The sequence below is a fragment of the Ambystoma mexicanum genome, chromosome 10, assembly GCF_040938575.1.
Source record: "Ambystoma mexicanum isolate Mex_15411 chromosome 10, UKY_AmexF1_1, whole genome shotgun sequence".
Lineage (NCBI taxonomy): Eukaryota > Metazoa > Chordata > Amphibia > Caudata > Ambystomatidae > Ambystoma > Ambystoma mexicanum.
In genome coordinates this window covers 974773466-974791287 of record NC_090932.1, presented here as the reverse complement: position 1 = coordinate 974791287, position 17822 = coordinate 974773466, and positions in this window count along the sequence as shown.

The window sequence follows — 17822 nt, the reverse complement described above, 5'->3', positions numbered from 1 at the left end:
TATTTGAGAATTTAAATGGTCCAGGTAGTTCTGTATCTAACTGCTTTTTTTGGAGTTTGTCTTCCTTCTTTAAAGAAGTACCTGGTTTACTTTCTCTAATTGATTCTTTTTTGTTTGTGGTACTTGATGAAGTATTAGTTTCTATTACTCTATTTGGAGGATTTGCAGTGACGTCCTGTTGCATTTCTGTTTGATTTAGTTTTCTTTTACAACGTTTTAGTTTTTGTGGAACAGAATATGTGTTTAGATGGGGAGTGTATAGTGAGCGAAGTTTATTATATTCTAAAATGCAAGGAATATCAGCGTTTACTTTACTTGCATCAAAGTTGATTAGAAATAGACCGTCAAGTGTTCGTAAGCGTGATAGTGCTACGTAGCTCATGCCTTCTTTAAAGACTGTGTTACCAATATCTATCATTGCTTTGTCTAGGGTAAGACCTTGTGATTTATGAATTGTGACTGCGTATGCAAGAGTTAGAGAAAATTGTTCTCTGCGTACATACATATCTTTGAAGAGAAGGAATCTAGCTGTTGAGCGTCCTATCCGTTTTACTTCTGAAAGTTTGTCAAAGTGTATATTGACAAACTGAATTTTGTTGTCACTTGGGTATGTTTGAAAGCCAACAACTGTACCCAGTGCTCCATTAACTAGTCCTTGGTCCACGTCAAGGTTACGTTTAAGCATTACTCTGCAATTTAAGGATAATTTTAACATCTTTTCTAAGCCTGCTGTGTTTGAGATTGATGTTTCTAAATTATTTAGTCTTGTTGTGGCTTGGTCACACATGGGTAGTGTCATACCATGTACATCTAGTTTGTCTGTGGCGCTAATTTCCATTATTGGTTGCATTTCTTTACTTAGCATGATTTCATTGAATTTGAAACAGCTTGCAAGAGTTGGCATTAAGGCCATACAATTGACATTTTTGTGGGCTAATTGTTCCATAACATCTGTAGCACATGCATTATCGCCATAAAGTGCATTAATGTGCCGGGTTTTCAATGTTGCTTCTGCTTCTTTAGAAAGTATACCAACTCTCAAACTTTTTAAAATGTTGGCATAAGTTAGATCTGCAGGTTGGCGCATGTTTTCTGTTAATTCTCTGTATTGGAAATGTTGCCAAAGGTTGACATTTCCAATGCTGCCAACAGTTTTACGGCAGAGTTTGTGCCCTAATGTTTTAAAAATAGGTTCACCTTTTACTGGTGTTAATTGAAGCAGATCTCCAAAAACAATAATGTGTTTTCCTGCAAAGAGCTCTTCATAGTCTGTTTTGAGTACTTCTTGTAATCTGAGGTGAATCAAAGCTAACATCAGGTTGGAGACCATGCTCACTTCACCTATTAGTAGCATTTTCATTTGTTTCAATACTCTGCGTAATTCCATTGCAGCTTCTGAAGAAAGTTTGTTCTGGTGTTCTACTGGTAATAGTAGTAATCGGTGTAATGTAACACCACCTATGTTGTAGGCAGCTAAACCTGTGGGGGCAGTGACAACAGCTGACAGTTTGTTGTTTGTCAATTGTTGAAGGAACTTACTAATGATTTTGATTAGGAATGTTTTGCCAGAACCAGCTTCACCACTGACGTACAGTAGTATAGGTTTATAATTATGGCAGGAACATTCTTTATTTTCATGTTTTACACCATGTGCAATTTTTTTGTTACTTCTTGAAAAATGCTACTTTGCTCATTGTTTAGTTTTGATTGTAGTATAGTTAAGTCTTCCTTATCTTCATACTGACACATGGTGTTTTCTACTTCTATCATAGCTAATTCTGCCTCATTTGTTATTAGTGGTTCTCACAGTGGTTCTTGGCTTCCTGTTACAGAAGGTTGACTACTGTCAGGAGTATCCTTATCTAGTTGAGCTTGGAGTTCTTCTTCATGTTGCTGCTCATTGTGCAACATTGTTTTATTCTGTGTAAACTTTACATCAGTTATAGTGCTTTCATTTGCTTTGAAAGCATCCTCATATGAGTCATAGTTATCTAGTAATTGTTCTTCTTTTCTCCATGGTTTGAAGAGTTGTAGCAGGGACATGTAATATACTTCTTTATGTTGGGGAGTCTTCAATGACAATTTGATATGATTAATTCAATTTGGTTTAGTGAGTTTAACTAAGCTGCCTTCACAGTCTGTCACTCTATATTTACCTTTTTTTTCATTGGGTTTCATATTATTTTTGTATGTGTAGTTTTGGGCTATTTGGTATAGACACATGTTTTCCAAAGTATTACTTCTCTTTGGGTAGTATGTGTCCAATAAATTGTTTTTTAAAATGTCTTGGCTGTTGGGATCATGTTTTGCTATTGTTTCTATATCTTCACATGATTTTAGAACTCTTTTTCTAGATTTAGCTGGACCAAGACTTAGCCATACTATATTTTCAGATTTACCATACAATGAAGTACCAGTTAAACGATCAGCTGCTTCATAAGATCCACATTCTCTATGGGTGAGCATTTTTATGCCCAAGCTGTATAATTTCTGAGATACTGTTTTATCTGATGACAGGTCATTCCAGAGGTCTTGGAGCTCTGTCTTTTCTGCTTTAGATAAGTATGCTGTGACATATCGTGCAACTGCAGTAGAATTGTCTGCAATATACTGCACATCTATGTTTGCATTCCATAAGTGGGCAATGATTGCATTATAATCATTGATATATTTTTCTTCTTCTTTTCTTTTTATGTAATATGTATTTTTAGGTGACTTTCCTTTAACAGTATGTCTAACTGAAGACTTGAGGTTGTTTACTTGACCTGTATTTGTAACTGGTCTAGGGAAACCAAATCGGCATTTGGTGTAGTATTTGCCTTTGTTTTTGTATTTGCGACGACAATATTTTCCACATTTGTGTCTTTGAAATTGTAAAATTTGTGCATGAAGATCACTATTTGTGGCTTCTGATGGAATTTCACAAGTGACATATTTTTCAATAAACTGTAAAACAGTGGCATCACTGTCTTGACCAAATTTAGGAGCATCTTTAATCCATAAAAGCATGTGGATATGTGGTGCTCCTCTGGCTTGGTATTCTTTTCTCCCAAAGAAGTGTTGCACTTCTCCAAGGGGAGGAACAGTTTTATTACAAATAAAATGTAGCATAGCAATGAAGCGATGGTGAAAATATCTTGAAACATTAACAGGATCCAAAGAAAAAAGTTCTCCAGGTGTTAAAATATCTATGTTTGTTTTGTTTTTATTTGATATGCGTAGGAAATCATGTAAATCTTCCCATGCATATTCTGCACAACTTAATGTAACAAACCAAGTGGGAGGGCCAAGGTTTCTGATCATACAACGTACATCTCCATGACGTCGAAACCAGTACTCTTTAGTACCACGCATATTTGCTAATAGATTTGTAATATTTGATTGTAAAACCTCATCCTTTTGTTGCACTTTCTCTAATAATTATGTAGCTGTCATATTTTGAAAGTGTGATCCTGATTTTAATATGTGTGCAACTCCGTAACATAAAGTTGCTAGATCACTTTCAAAGAGTAGGTGGAATATGTATTCCACATTTTGTCTAAATCTGGGATCTTCAGAATACATCCGTAATGAGCGGTATTCTGAAGCTGATATTTGAATAGGTCTATCATCATACCTTCCTCCTTTGCCAGTTGGAAAGAGTAGAGGAAAAGCACGTGCTTCTATACTTTTTTCCCATATACTGATTGGCGATCCTTTTGTTTGACGCATTTGGTAAGTTTCCAGTACATCTTGTACGGTGTCATTACAGTGCAAAGGATGAATTGTATACTGGTCTAAAGTATTTGATATTGTAGCAGGATCTAGTAGCTCAAATTGACCAGCTTCTTGTGTTTCTTGAATTATTTTAGTTGTATCTTTCAAGTTTTCTTCAATATTAATTTCTTTGTAATATTCATTATTCTCTTTAAGATATTGGAAGGCTTGTCTAACTTTATATAAACCTACCAGCTGTTGCCATATTTTTTTGTCTTTTGTAGGTACTCCATTTACTAATATAATTAAAGATTGCTGCATTGGACGTTGCACTCTTAGAGTATGCACATTTTCTTTTAGATTTAATGGTAAATAAACTACTTTTCCACGAATGCCTTTTACCAATTCAGAGGGAGGTAATTATGCTGTTTTTGGTTGAAGGCGTATTATTGCTTGAAATGGGTGTACTGTTTGAATTATGATGCTCTCATATAAATTAAGTTGTTGTAGAGGTTTTGGTACTGGGTATAATTCCAAATTATTTGTGATAGAACGTGAAGGAGTTTGGTTGTTGTCAAGTTTTGTAGTGCAATAACTGCAAAGTATTAAGGGCTCAGTTATTTCATATTTGTTTTCTGCTAGAAGGTACAGAGCTAATTCAAACCATTTAGAATCTTCATTGTCTTCTATTTTGTATGATACGTCCACAGTTTTTGTGTTACTTTTATAAAAAATTATACGGCAACATACACATACATGGTTTGGTACTTCAGCTGATGTACTTTTAAATTTTAGTATTTCTTTTTTGTATGTGTTTAGCAAAAGGTTGCCATGTGTAGAATTGTTGCTTAATTGGTTTAATGCTATTTCATTCTGTAAATGGCTTTCACTTACAAAATATTTTTTCTGGATATAGTGAATTTCTTCAAGTAGGTCTTTTGCTGTACCATGTAGAAAGATGTTATTTAACTTTGCTAGTGCTAAAGCAGGACTTTTAGCATAGTACAGTTTATAGACTAGATGTCTTATAGTTGAATGATGTGTTGATATCCTTTTGATATCATGGAAAGTGGTTTTACAAGTAGGTCCTGTAATGCAGGCCAATGAATGTCCTTGTAGTCCTGTGTACTTGCGCACTGGACAGCTATCTATATTTTGCAGTAATTTAATTTTGATTTTGTCTTTGCTTTTTACATATTTATTGAGGAATTGGTGTAAAGATTTGAAACATTGTTTGGGAATGTTACACATTGACGTGCATGGCCATTTGTACACTAGACGTTCTGATTCAGTTGAATGGAGGGGTAATTCTAAGTTTTCAGGGCATATTTTTGTAAGGAGTACTTCTTGTTCCATTATGGTATTATTCACTTTTTCATAACCTCGACCACTGCTATTTATGGCAATTGTATTTGTTTGCTTTTGTTTGTACGCTTCTTCATTAAAATATGGTTCTGTGCTCGTAGTGTGATTCCATTCACCTCCGCAGATACTTAAGAAGTTCTTTCTGTTGACATTTCGCTTATTGAGAAGTCTTTTTTGTAATTTAGTTATTAGTTTTGTTATTGGTTTCATTTTGTTTAACAGTAAAATAAATACATTTCTTTTGAGAAGAATTGCACTGTCCATCAATGCTTCTAAGATCAATTTCCTACGATAGGTTTTAAGCTTTGAACCTGATTTCTCTCCTGTTTTTATAAGATTTTGAAGGACTTTGTGACGGTATATTTTAGCTAAAATACTTTTCTTGGTATGCTTTCTTTGCACTATATTAAAATTTGAAGAAGTAGTTTTATCTGTACTGATAGCTGATTTTCTGTTAATTGTTTTTTGGTTTGTTTTACATTTTGATAGAGGAAGCAAAGTTGTTGAACTTGAAACTTCTTGTGTTTCACTAAATGATTGTATTAGCTGTTTTGTTTCAACTTTTTTTACAAATTCTGCTAGAGATGGATGCTTATGTTGGACCCCTTTATTTTCATTTGCTCTAATTTTGCGTTGCTTTCTATGGAGTTGTCTTTTGGTAGGCATTCTTTAGGGTCTGTTGAAAAAAATAAAGAAGATATGGGTTGGGGTGTTCTGGAATGTATGTGTGCTGTGTGCATGAGTGTTTGAGTAAGATGATAAAGATGTATGTAATGGTGTGTGATTGTGCATTGGGAACTAAAACTAGTAGGGATAGGTATTCTTGAATTTATGTGTCACTGAACTGGGGTTCAGATGACAAAAAAAAGTAAGCTAGTCGTGTGGAAAAGTACAAATAGTAAATGTAATGTATACAATTAAAACAGTTGTTTGTTCTATAATATGAAAATTGTAGTGGTTCAGTTGGCTAATTTGTGTGTCCAAAAATAGAAATTTGTGGGCCATTCTGGTTGTAAATCGCTGTTTACGACATGGACATTTTTGGAAAAAATGGTACAAAATCTCTATTTCAAGAAACCAAAATAGCTGGTATTAATGTTATAGTATATTTGATTAATAATATAAATAATATGGTGATATTTTACTTACTTTTTTTTTAAATTAACAGATAACTTTTTTTCTTTCTTCTTCGAATTCGGCTGCTTCTTTTCAGGAAACTGGTCTTCACTGCAACTGTAAAAGCTTCAAATTAGTAACTTTGTTTGTATATAGCACTGTTTTTAATTTAGATATTGATTTTTTTAATGGAAATCATCAGTGCCTTCTGTAAAACCATTAAACTAATTTATTTACATAAGATACATTGCATCAGTTCAGTACATATGATATGTTCTTAATGAACAAATTCTATTGAATGACTAACTGTAGCAAAAATAAAATATCTTTACTATGTCTTGTGAAATTTATAATATATTAGTGAATACCACTATTTCTGTAAGTAAACTGTTCTAGGTAATAGCGCCTCAATGTCATGTCTAATTTAAAGTAATTAAGTAAATGAATCAATAAAAACAAAAAATATGAAATTGTATAAGTATTTTTATAAAGGTTTAAACATAGATTGTGTTTGCATGCAATTTTGTTTGAATATATTAGTCTATATATTTCATTTAAAAAATGTTAGTTTAACATGATTTGAGTGTGTGTGTATAAAGAAAGTAAAAAGTATAAAGGTGTATAAGTGGTAGTTGATTTTAGGAAATTGAAAAAAGTACAGTAAATTCATTTTACAGATTTTACAAGGTAAAAGTCTGTTTGAAAATGTGTTCATCTACCATAGCTCTCAACTCACAAGCTTTTGGCGGGTGTCACACACCTTGTAAAGGGCAGACTCACCCGCCAAGCCTCCTGCACGCCTATTCATTCCAATGGGCGTCTCACCCGCTAAAAACAAAATCGGGTGATTTCACCCGCCTGTAAAACAAAAATGGTTGAGAGCTATGTCATCTACTATACAGAAAATATGCATACCTGAAGTTTGTGTTCATGCATATGGATATGCATGGAGCTGCAAGTAGAAATCTTGAAGACTTGTACAGTATTTGTGGTAGATGCTGCTTGCCAATGATATGACACTTGAGAGATTCAGAGTACATTTGCAGTGCTGATCTATGATGATGCAGTTAGATGTAGAGGTCTTGAATGTGATTGGTGCATGGTCATGTGATTTTTGAGGTACATCGAATGAGGGAATGGCAGAGAGAGTGTAGTGGAAATGGTAGAAGGGCTGTTCATGTTACAATATGTCCGCAGACATGGCGGTAGTTCCCGGACATCGGGAGTTACATCCGGGGATTTTTGGGTTCAGAAGTCATGCAAATGAGAATAAGCACTGAAAGGGATTGGTCAGGAAAGTTTGGTGGGTGTGTTGTGCCAGGAGAGATTTTCTGAGATACTCTTTTTGCTGAGAGAACAAAAGATAGCTATGGCTGTGTGTTTCAGAAAACAGATTGTTTGGATTTTAGCAGATTCGTGGATACATTGGTTGAAGGTGCATGCAGAAAGCTGTGGAGTAGCTGTAGATCTTGGATTCCCACATGTGGAAGTACACTGGCATGGAGTACGTGGAATGAAGTGGTTGGATTTGCTACCTCTCTGTGCTACTTTGGAGACAGAGCAACATCCAGACATAATTGTAATTCATTGTGGAGGGAATAGTTTAGGGCATGTGACTGGAATTTTTTTGCAATTTGCTATGAAAGAAGGACTGAGGAAGGTTATGGACATGTTTCCTAATTCTCAAGTGATATTTTCATGGATTGCGCAGGGACAAATGTGGCTTCGTTCTTCTTCAATTGGTCCACAAATGGAAAAAGCAAGGCGCAATGTTAATAAGGCTGTTTGTGGCTTTCTAAGAGATTTTGGCATGTCTTCTTTTCACAATGAAAATATTATGTTTTGTAGTACATACATTTTTCGCAGAGATGGAGTCCATCTTACTTTTGCTGGCAATCAGATTTTTCTGAGAAATGTACAAAATGCATTGCGACCTTTTTTGGAATTACAACAACGATTTTGAAGTAGATGTTAAGCATTTACAATTTTTGACTTACAAACACCACCCAAAGGCTCTTTTCAGAGCCACCACTTCTTTCCAGAGAAAATTACAATGTTTGTGATGGAGTAGTAACCCAATTTTTTTAATGTTCGCAAACTGTTCGCGGACTTCTAAAAAATACAAAGAGCCCTGCTTCATTTATTTTCACTTCTATTTTTTAACTGGGAAAGACAGCTCTGAAAAGAGCCTTATTTTTTTTTGATTTTTGTAATTTTGTATTTTTTTTGGTTTTTCAGACACGACACTCTAGGAGAGTAGGGTAAAGGAGGGTAAGGGGGGGACACCAACCACAAGGATAAGAAAGGGCGAGCTGAGAGAGGAAGATGTAGAGTGGGTTTTATTTGGGTAGTGAGCAGGACTTCTCGTGCTCTGAGACGATAGTCTCAAAACACTCCGAAGTCGCTACCCCCTGTAGAGTACTGTGTCACAGTACATACATACAACTGTGACCCTCGAAAGGTAAGGGTCATCAGCATTCTGTATGGCCTGTGAGGCAGCTTGAGAAAGACGCTGTCCCACAGAGGTGGTCCTTGTGGTGACAGGATCAGAAACAGAGGATGAAGTAGAGGAAATCAACCTGCTACGTTCTTCGCAAGGTACAACCCTGCGAATAGCCCCAGAGTGAAATGAACTCAGGTGTCGCTTCATAGTAGTGGTCCCAAAGCTGTAGTTACCGTGCTTCCTGCGACTGAGTATCATTTTGCACTCATTGCAGGTAACATGGTTCGCACGAGCCTTAGGACCATTCCCATGAATGGTAAATAACCGCCACACCCAAGACTCACGCCTAGTGCGGGTAGTAGGGATTTCCTCTACCTCATTCTCATCATCCTCTTCTTCCTCCTCCGCATCCTCAGTCCTGTTCCCCTCTTCAGGCCCTTGGGGAGGTGGTGGTGGTGGAGGGGGTGGTGGTGGTGCTGAAGCAGGTGCAGCACCAAGTGGCAGTTCAGCAGCCAAGGATGCCATGTCGATGATGGTGTAGTCTGCAGGTGGCAGCAAAAATCACTGTGTTATGAAGAATAGCCAGAAACACAATGGGAATAAGCTCTTGGGCGTGGTCTTTTATAGGGGTGCTTGTGCGCGGTCCGCGGACATGCGCACTGTGTGCGGACAGATCGAACACAAAAAAAGGATCGGAAAGTTTCAAAAGGTATATAGAAACTCAAGATTGCTATGTGGGACTTGTGGCATGGTGAGATTTTATTGAAAAATATTATGGATTAACTGAAAATGTACTTTTAAATTGTTCGGGGACACGAACAGTGTCCGCATTTCAGGACACACGATGAGCGTGGGTGCGGTCATATGATCTGTTTGCGAACTAGTCTGCGAAGGAAGCGCTTGTCCGCAGGACACCAAGTGCACGGAGATTGGTTAGCGCATGCGCATTGATGTCCTACGGACACTGTTCGGGTTCTGAAGTAATTAAAAGTGCGTCACACGTGAAACGAACATTTCAGGACACCGCGTGTGTTCTTAGAACAGTTTAAACTTGGTAGCGAACAGTAAGGACAGATATAGTGTTCTTCAGGACACGTGTAATTTAGTTTATGTACGAACATTTCAGGACACCAATTGTGTTCTTAGAACACTTTCAATTGGGTAGCGAACACTACGAACAGTTGTACTGTTGTTCAGGACACATAATTTTTGTTTATTTATGAACATTTCAGGACACCAATTGTGTTCTTAGGACAGTTTTAAGTTGATAGCGAACATTACGGACAGATATAGTGTTCTTTAGAACACTTTAATTTTTGTTTCTTTACGAACATTTCAGGACAGCACGTGTGTTCTTAGAACAGTTTCAACTTGCTAGCGAACAGTACGAATAGGTGTGGTGTTCTTCAGGACACCTCCATTTTCATTTATGTACGAACATTTCAGAACACTCGCACTGTCCGCGGACACTTTTATTGTTTTAAAAAAAAAAAACGGAAACTATTCACAATACAATATAAAAATTTAACTTTATTTAACATATATTAATAATTTATGACAGAGAATGTGAGGCAGAAACAGAAACAAAAACAGGAGAATTTGGGGTTTCAACATGATTGGTATTAGGTGAGGAAGGGATGGAAATCTCATCAAAACGTTTTGGATTATGGAGAGGGTTTGGGGATAATTGACTGGGATATGATGAGGAGGGACAAGTACATGTGGGGCAATGGTATGACGTTTTTGTTTTAAAATGATCTTCAACAAAAGTTTTCAAATTATTAAAATTGGTCAACAGTAAATCAATTTTTTCTTTTATGTTGTCAAGCGTGTTTTCCATAACAGCTTCTTCAGAGGTAGTTTCTATGTTGTTATTCTCTGTATAAAAAAAAAATATATATATGTTAAATGTATACAAAATAATAATATTTAAATGGTTTATATTATAAAGTGTTTACCATTAGTTTCACTATCTTGTGACATTTCTTCATGTGGGAAATTGTCCTCTAGCCATTCCAGAGTACTAGACATTTCTGTGAGAAAAAAAAAGAAAAGATAATATATTTTTGAATGTAATACAGAATGTTTATAAATATATGAGTAAAATGAAGTACACTTACTATTTCTGGTAAGATAAGTCCTATGTATTCAGTGGGTCTGGTCTTGTTCTCAGTTCTGTTGTGTCTGTGAGGTAATTATGTTGGAAGCCAATTTATGTTCTTGTGGTATATTCCATTTCTGAACATATTGTATTTAAATGAATGGTTAGTGTGTTACATATATGGGTTACATTTCATATGTATTACTATATATAATGTGTTTGTGTGCTGCTTTTTGAATTTGTTAATTGTTCTTATATTATGATATAACAATCAAACATACCCCCCCAACCCTCCCCCCACAGTTTTTAGGTAGTGGTACTGTTCTCCGAACATGTCCGCGAACATTAAATAAGTTCGCGGACATCAAGTTCATAAGAAGAGATCTAGTCAGTTCCATATGACATTTATATAAAGTCAAAGTCATTATTGTTAAGTTTTGCTACTAAAAACCTATGAAATTCAGTGAAAAAACTTTGTTAAAGGGACGTTATGGTTAAGTTGCGCTACTAAAAACCTATGAAATTCAGTGAAAAAACTTTGTTAAAGGGACGTTATGGTTCCAAGTAAAACCGAAAAACCCTTGAAATTCGGTAGTTATGGTAAGCTAAGCAACCATAACTCGCGCCGCCACCGTGCACTGCTAAGACTAACACCCAGGACATCAAAGATGACATCACAAATGTATATATATATATATATATAGAGCAGGGAACGAAAACAAAGGGGCTAAACATGTGATGTGGTCATTCATCAGTTACATTTGAGATACATCTTTCACGTTCTGGGTGTGACTGTTAGCAGTGCACAGTGGTGATGGCAAGTAGTGAATTTTACAGGTATTTGGGAGAGCAACGTAAGCATAATGTCCCTTTAACATCGTTTTTTTAACTGAATGCCATAGGTTTTTAGGGGTGTAAATACATCATAACAGTACATTAAAAAAAATGCTGTACTATATTTATCAGAGTTCTAATAGTAACACATAAGCATACTACTGTAAAGCAACATTTGAAGTAACCGCACACCTTCCGAATATTATCATATTCTTACGCACTTCTCAATGACATGTGTAAGTGGGTGATAGTGGCGAAGTACATTGTATATTCTTGTACGAACATGAAAATTGAAAATTTTCGGCACAGAACTCCACAAGGCAAGCGTGCAACACAATATAAGCAAGAGTGCATACCGACGTATCTGGATCATTAACCCCCATTTCTCCCCAAAGAATTGGGGATGAATGCCATAAGCAATCAAGATTTTACAGCAGTAACCCATGCTACCAAGAAAGAGGATTTTGTGTCTTCAACCAGAACGCCTTCAGTATTCCCGGTTGAAGAAAACAAATCCTTTTTCAAGATGGCCACCATAGAAAAGGAAGACGGGTGTTGGATAGAAACCATTCTTCTCTTTCGATTGCAGGCTACAGAAAGCAAAAATGAAACTGTGTGACCGTAAAGGCAGCACCACATTTGTGTTCCTTGAGAAATGTATGGTTATAAGCAACAACTTTCCAGAAAGGCAGTCCCTGGTGGAGATGGCGACCTCAATGCAATATTTTGTCCCTTCCAGTAATGGCCAGTAGCCACATCCCCGACATTGTGGCCACTAACCATGCATAGATGTTACCACTCAGAGACGGAAGCTGTACCATTGATTTGTTATGTACATGAGTACACTTGTTAAACATCAAAACACTATCACATACACAACATAAACCTTTTCGAGTGTTGGCAATGACCTTTAATTACATGTGTTGTAAATGTACTAATTTTTTACTCTACTTACGGTAACATAAAATCTGAAACAAACTCTGTGATGGTAAACGCAATGACATTAGAAATACTGGAAGCAACACCATTACCACTCACCGTTCGACACATAATTTCGTAAGTGGCACAGGTCGAAAGGTGTGAAGATATGTGTATTGGGAGGGTGTAACCATGTATTATTTTACAAACATTTCTGTGCACCAAACACTTTCAGTGCACCTTACCTCATTTTCCCGCTTTTGAGAAGATAGTAAGTATTCTGAACTAATGTTGGTTAATAGCACATCTGGGTGACAAAAATTGGTCTGACGGTGACAGAAATTGGCCTGACGGCACTAAATTATATGATATGGGCCTCAGCCTCCCATAGACAAAGCAAATGGGGTATGCAGTACCTTTCTCCATAACGTTTCTTGGCAGCTTAAACAAATGTGTCTATATTGACGTACGTGCTGTGATGTAGCACCTACAAAAGAACACATTACAACATGCAACGTAGCATGGCACATTGTGAAAGCAGAGAGTAAATTTGTAAAAAAACACTGACATTTAAAAATTAGTACAGTAGTTTTATTTCACAATAAACTGAGCGAAATCATCACCTTAAGCAATTAGTAAAGTAGTTGGGTTTCACAATGAACTGTGCAAAATGATTGCCCTATACACATTTCCATACAAGTAGTAAGTTTCTGTCTTTTGTCGACAATGAAAATTGTAATGGGCACGTTGGTTTCTTTCACACACAGAAAGTCAGCGTTGCTGCCACAATATTCGTTTTCCTCCCACATTGATGTGCAAGACGACGTCAAACGCTGTGATCTACACCACCAGAAAGGATGGAATGTTTCTTCTTATTGTGACAGCAGCGTATGGACAGAGAGGTCCAATACGATCATCCCACTCAATTATAACGCTCAGACAACCGGTAATGAACAGTTGCATTTGACGGTTAAAAAAGACATCACTCGGCAGCTGTAATCTGTGACAATCACAATAGGAAAGGAAGTATCTCAGGGGAAAAGCATAAATGAAATGTATATCAATTTGCAACCTCTGCACAAAACAAAGTTGTAACACATACTTTTACTACTAAATAATAATTTAATTTGGGGAAATGTACTGGCACCCTGCAAACGGTGACAATGTGCAATCTCCATAATGGGGAAAGAAAATCAACGGCACTTAAACCTTGTAATGCAGTAGGAAAACAATGTTTGAATTCCCCCAAAGTAAACATTTTATATCAGTTGGGTATATAGGCAGGAAAAATACATTTACATGATGTGGACCGGCTCCATTGCGTTAGCTGCAGTCAGACAGTAGTGTAACTAATACTTCATGGTTGGTGCAAACGTTTTTGAAGCATAACCTTATCAAACAATATGTTTTTCTAACTGTTACTCCCTACATTCTTTCTGCTCTTTCCCTGGACCTCAAGGTTAAAAAACAACTGCCCCTTATGGCTGTCAACAAATATGCGGCCGTACCGAGCTTGTATTTCAAACAGAAAATGAAGCGGCCTTCACTGGGAATGCAAATACATTCTCATTTTGCAACAACATATCAGCAGCTATTCATGAGAACCGCTACTCCCGTACACGTGCGGAACTGCTGTGTTTACGAAATAGAGCAGGTGGCTGCCTCAGATTCCCACCAGTCTGACCGCAGTAATGTTGTTTATGTATTGTAAAATGGATGCAGTAAGTTCATTTCGTACAATGAGTAGCAAGTTTCACTGCACCGTACGACAGTGCTGACAAGAATACTTCAATGTTTCACAATCTACTACCAAGTCTCATTAACGCTCACCCTTCGAAACAGTGCACCATAAGTGTAACAAGTTCATTGGTGTCTTCTTCGTTTAGGTATATTAGCGGCGATGTCCGCGTTCAACAGAAAACGAAGTAAACATGGCGGACAAATCGAAAGATTAAGACGCAGTTCACAGAACATGGTCACGGCCAGCACGCCACGGAATAGCCAATTGCAATCTTCTCCACGGAGCGAACAGGGAAGTGTGACCACGGAGCAGACATAGATATCAGTAATTTGTAGACACATACTTTTTGATTGTTTTTAAGGGAACTTCTGGATGGATTGTCACAAAATTTACAAAAGCACACTTTCGCGACCAAACCCCTGCCGCAAAATTTGGTTGAAATCCGTCCAGCAGTTTGGCCTGTAGCCGTGCGCAAAGTTTTCCCCCATTCAGTCTATGGGAAAAAAAGACGTTTTGGGACCCCCCCTATAACTTTGCCCCCCCCCCGGACCAAACATCTACAAACTTTGCAAAGAAAAATCAGAGTGGACCATATACTTTTTTGCAAAGTTTGTTGCGGATTCGTCCAAGTGGAGAGGAGTTATAAGCCACCCAAAAAGTACTCTTCCTATGGAAACAGCGACTTAACCATAACTACACGCCCACTACCATGGGCCGTGTTATATATATATATATATATATATATATATGTATATATATATATATATATATAGATAGATATAGCAATTTGTTTTTCTTTGACAAATGTAATTCCTTATAGTACACTGACAAGATAGTTCAAGCTATCTGCTTCAACAAAATCATTCACACAACAGCACTCCTCTGGTAGCTTTTTCAAAATTGATGGGAACAATGGTAATATCTTGTAAACATTCTAATCCTGAGGTGAACATGTTATCCCACAATGTAATGAAAACATTCATTCACTATGATACACCGTTGCATTACATGTCATTGCTCAAAGCTTCAACACTCAAGAAAAAAGTGAATGGTGCAGTGGATTCACTTTGATCTATCATTACATGCCACAGCTCAAAATTGGAACACAACAGGAAAATGTGTGAACCGAAATGTCTCTTGATATTACAACACACCGATATCTACAGGAAATCACAGTGTTATGAACAGCACCTGAAATGTGTACTTAAATGTGTACTACAATGAAGTATTCTTTTGACTTCATGTAGAAGTTGTTGTCCACCATGGCTTCTCCATACACAGGAGGTCTGTAGATAGATTTTTTTAAAGTCCCTATCCAAATGTAACAAGAGATTGTACATATTTAAAGGAGGCTTTTTAGGCTGGGCCACACCCTCCACCCTTACAAAATGCATCTGGCGTACAACTTAATACCAACCGAAAATAAACGCTTCAATTGCACCTGGCTCTAAAAGCACCAACAGTTCATCACAACTCCTTGTGTTTTCTCTCTCTCCCTCTAGCAGCCCTACACGTTCCCTTTCAGATCCACAAGAGCACCTGGAGGCATACAAATGGCAGTGGTGTCAGGTATAAATCCCGGTAACATCACATCACATAACAGCTGGGGTATTTCTGTCAAGAACACTTTTTAAAAGGATTCTGCTGGTGTGGTCATACTATAAATCCACATGACAATGGGAAATAAAGCAGAACATCCACGCTCTCTCTGCCTAGGAGTACATGTAAAACATGATTACGGTACTTGATCTGAACCCTGTGTAAGTTGCCCCAAATGTCATCCCAATATGATGTGCATGGGATGAATATATTTTGGCAGGTCTTGCCAAAACAAACAAAAAAGTGGGACATAATTTCTCTTGTGGTTCCTTAAAACAGCAATGTAGTGGAAATGAATTGCATTAGGTAGTTTACGATGAACCTGCATTCGACAGGTCCCTCTAGTTCAGAGGATAGTGAAGTGAAGGATTGTGCCTTGTTCCGGGATTGGCCTCAAAACACAGTTTGACCTCAAAGCCTGAATGTCGCTGGTTGCAGCACAAAACAACAATACTCCACAAATACGCTTATTATGCTTCCTAAAGTAGTCATACCTCAACCACAGTACTCCTAATGCAACGATAACTCAGCCACGTCTAAGCACTGCTCAAAACGTCTCTTGCTGGGCTGGTTGACGTGAAAGATCTGGTTATGAAAAGAACCTTGGCACTGCATTTGGGCTTGCTTTGTGTTAGTCCTCAAACAATCTGGGGTATTACCCTTTCTCCCTTGCAGTTATTGCTCCCCATGTCCTGTAGGAACCATGAGTACTTGCATGTAACTTTTTTGAGCATACTTGCTATAATGAGAACAGCATGGCAGTGGTAGAGAGATGGCTGTGTTAGGATGATAAATGACCCAGTTACAGTTCTGTTAGGAACCATTACTGGTGAATATGTCAGCTTTTGTAGTTTTGTGACAAAACCATAATGGGCCTCATTACAAGTTCGGCGGTAGCGTTGGCGGTAAAACCGGCAGGCGGCCGCCAAACTTGCAATTTTTTCTGCCGCCCACAAATGGGCAATTACCGGGTCGTTACGGCCCAGCCAGGCCCAGTAATTGCCCATTCGCGGGCACCGTAATGGAATGCTCCCCATAGGGCTCAAATGGGAATGGGGAGGTCGGATGCACCGGTGCATCCCACATGCCCTGCTCATGGGTGCCGGTAGGGCCGCCAGGTCAGACCTGGCGGCCGTAAAAGCACCCGCGAGCAGAACTCATAGTTTACCGGTCCTGGAGCTATGGTACCGGCAAGCTTACCGGTAGTGTAGTTCCTGGACCGGCAAACTTGTGATGAGCCCCATTCTCTCTTTAACCAAAGGTTATTAGCTGAACTTTTTCACAATGACATATGTTATCCTATCTTCCACCATGCCCTGGGCACCCTTGAGACACCCAGTGTGGTGACTAAGAAGCTCTGCCACATGTACACTCGAGTCAACTGATGTGCCACTGGGGATGGACTGTAGCAAAGCCCAGAATACAGAATTCCACCCAATGGTCTCACAAGGTATGCCCAATGGCCACGCTCATGGTAATAACCCCGATCCATATGATGAGCCCACTGGTCGTCACCTGGTAAATCCTTATTTACTTCCATCAATCATGATTTACATCAGCTTTATTATTTTTCACGTTTCCTCCCATGACAGCTATGGTGCTCACTAACACATGCAGGTAGAGGGCTGCACCAACCCATCACCTACTTGGTACAGATGCCTATTCTATATGTAGCTTGCATGAATGCACCCTATACCTAAATATGCATGGACTGGCTGACAGCGGGTCCTCTATGCTCCCAGACATCTACTGAAAGCAAGGCGCCAAATCCCTGTTATGAACCAGGGACTTGAGCACATGAACATGTGAGGGTAGAATGTGAGGTGCGCATAGTTAATAGATTCTGATCACTATCTAGGCGGGAGATATTACCTGTACAATTCCTGCTTTCACTGATTGCATGCAATAGAGACAGATGCAATCCTGATCATGGTCCAAAATGTTAAGAGTACGTGGATGTTGTGTATCAGCAATGCGGGCATTCGTACATTCCTAACACTGATGTGTTT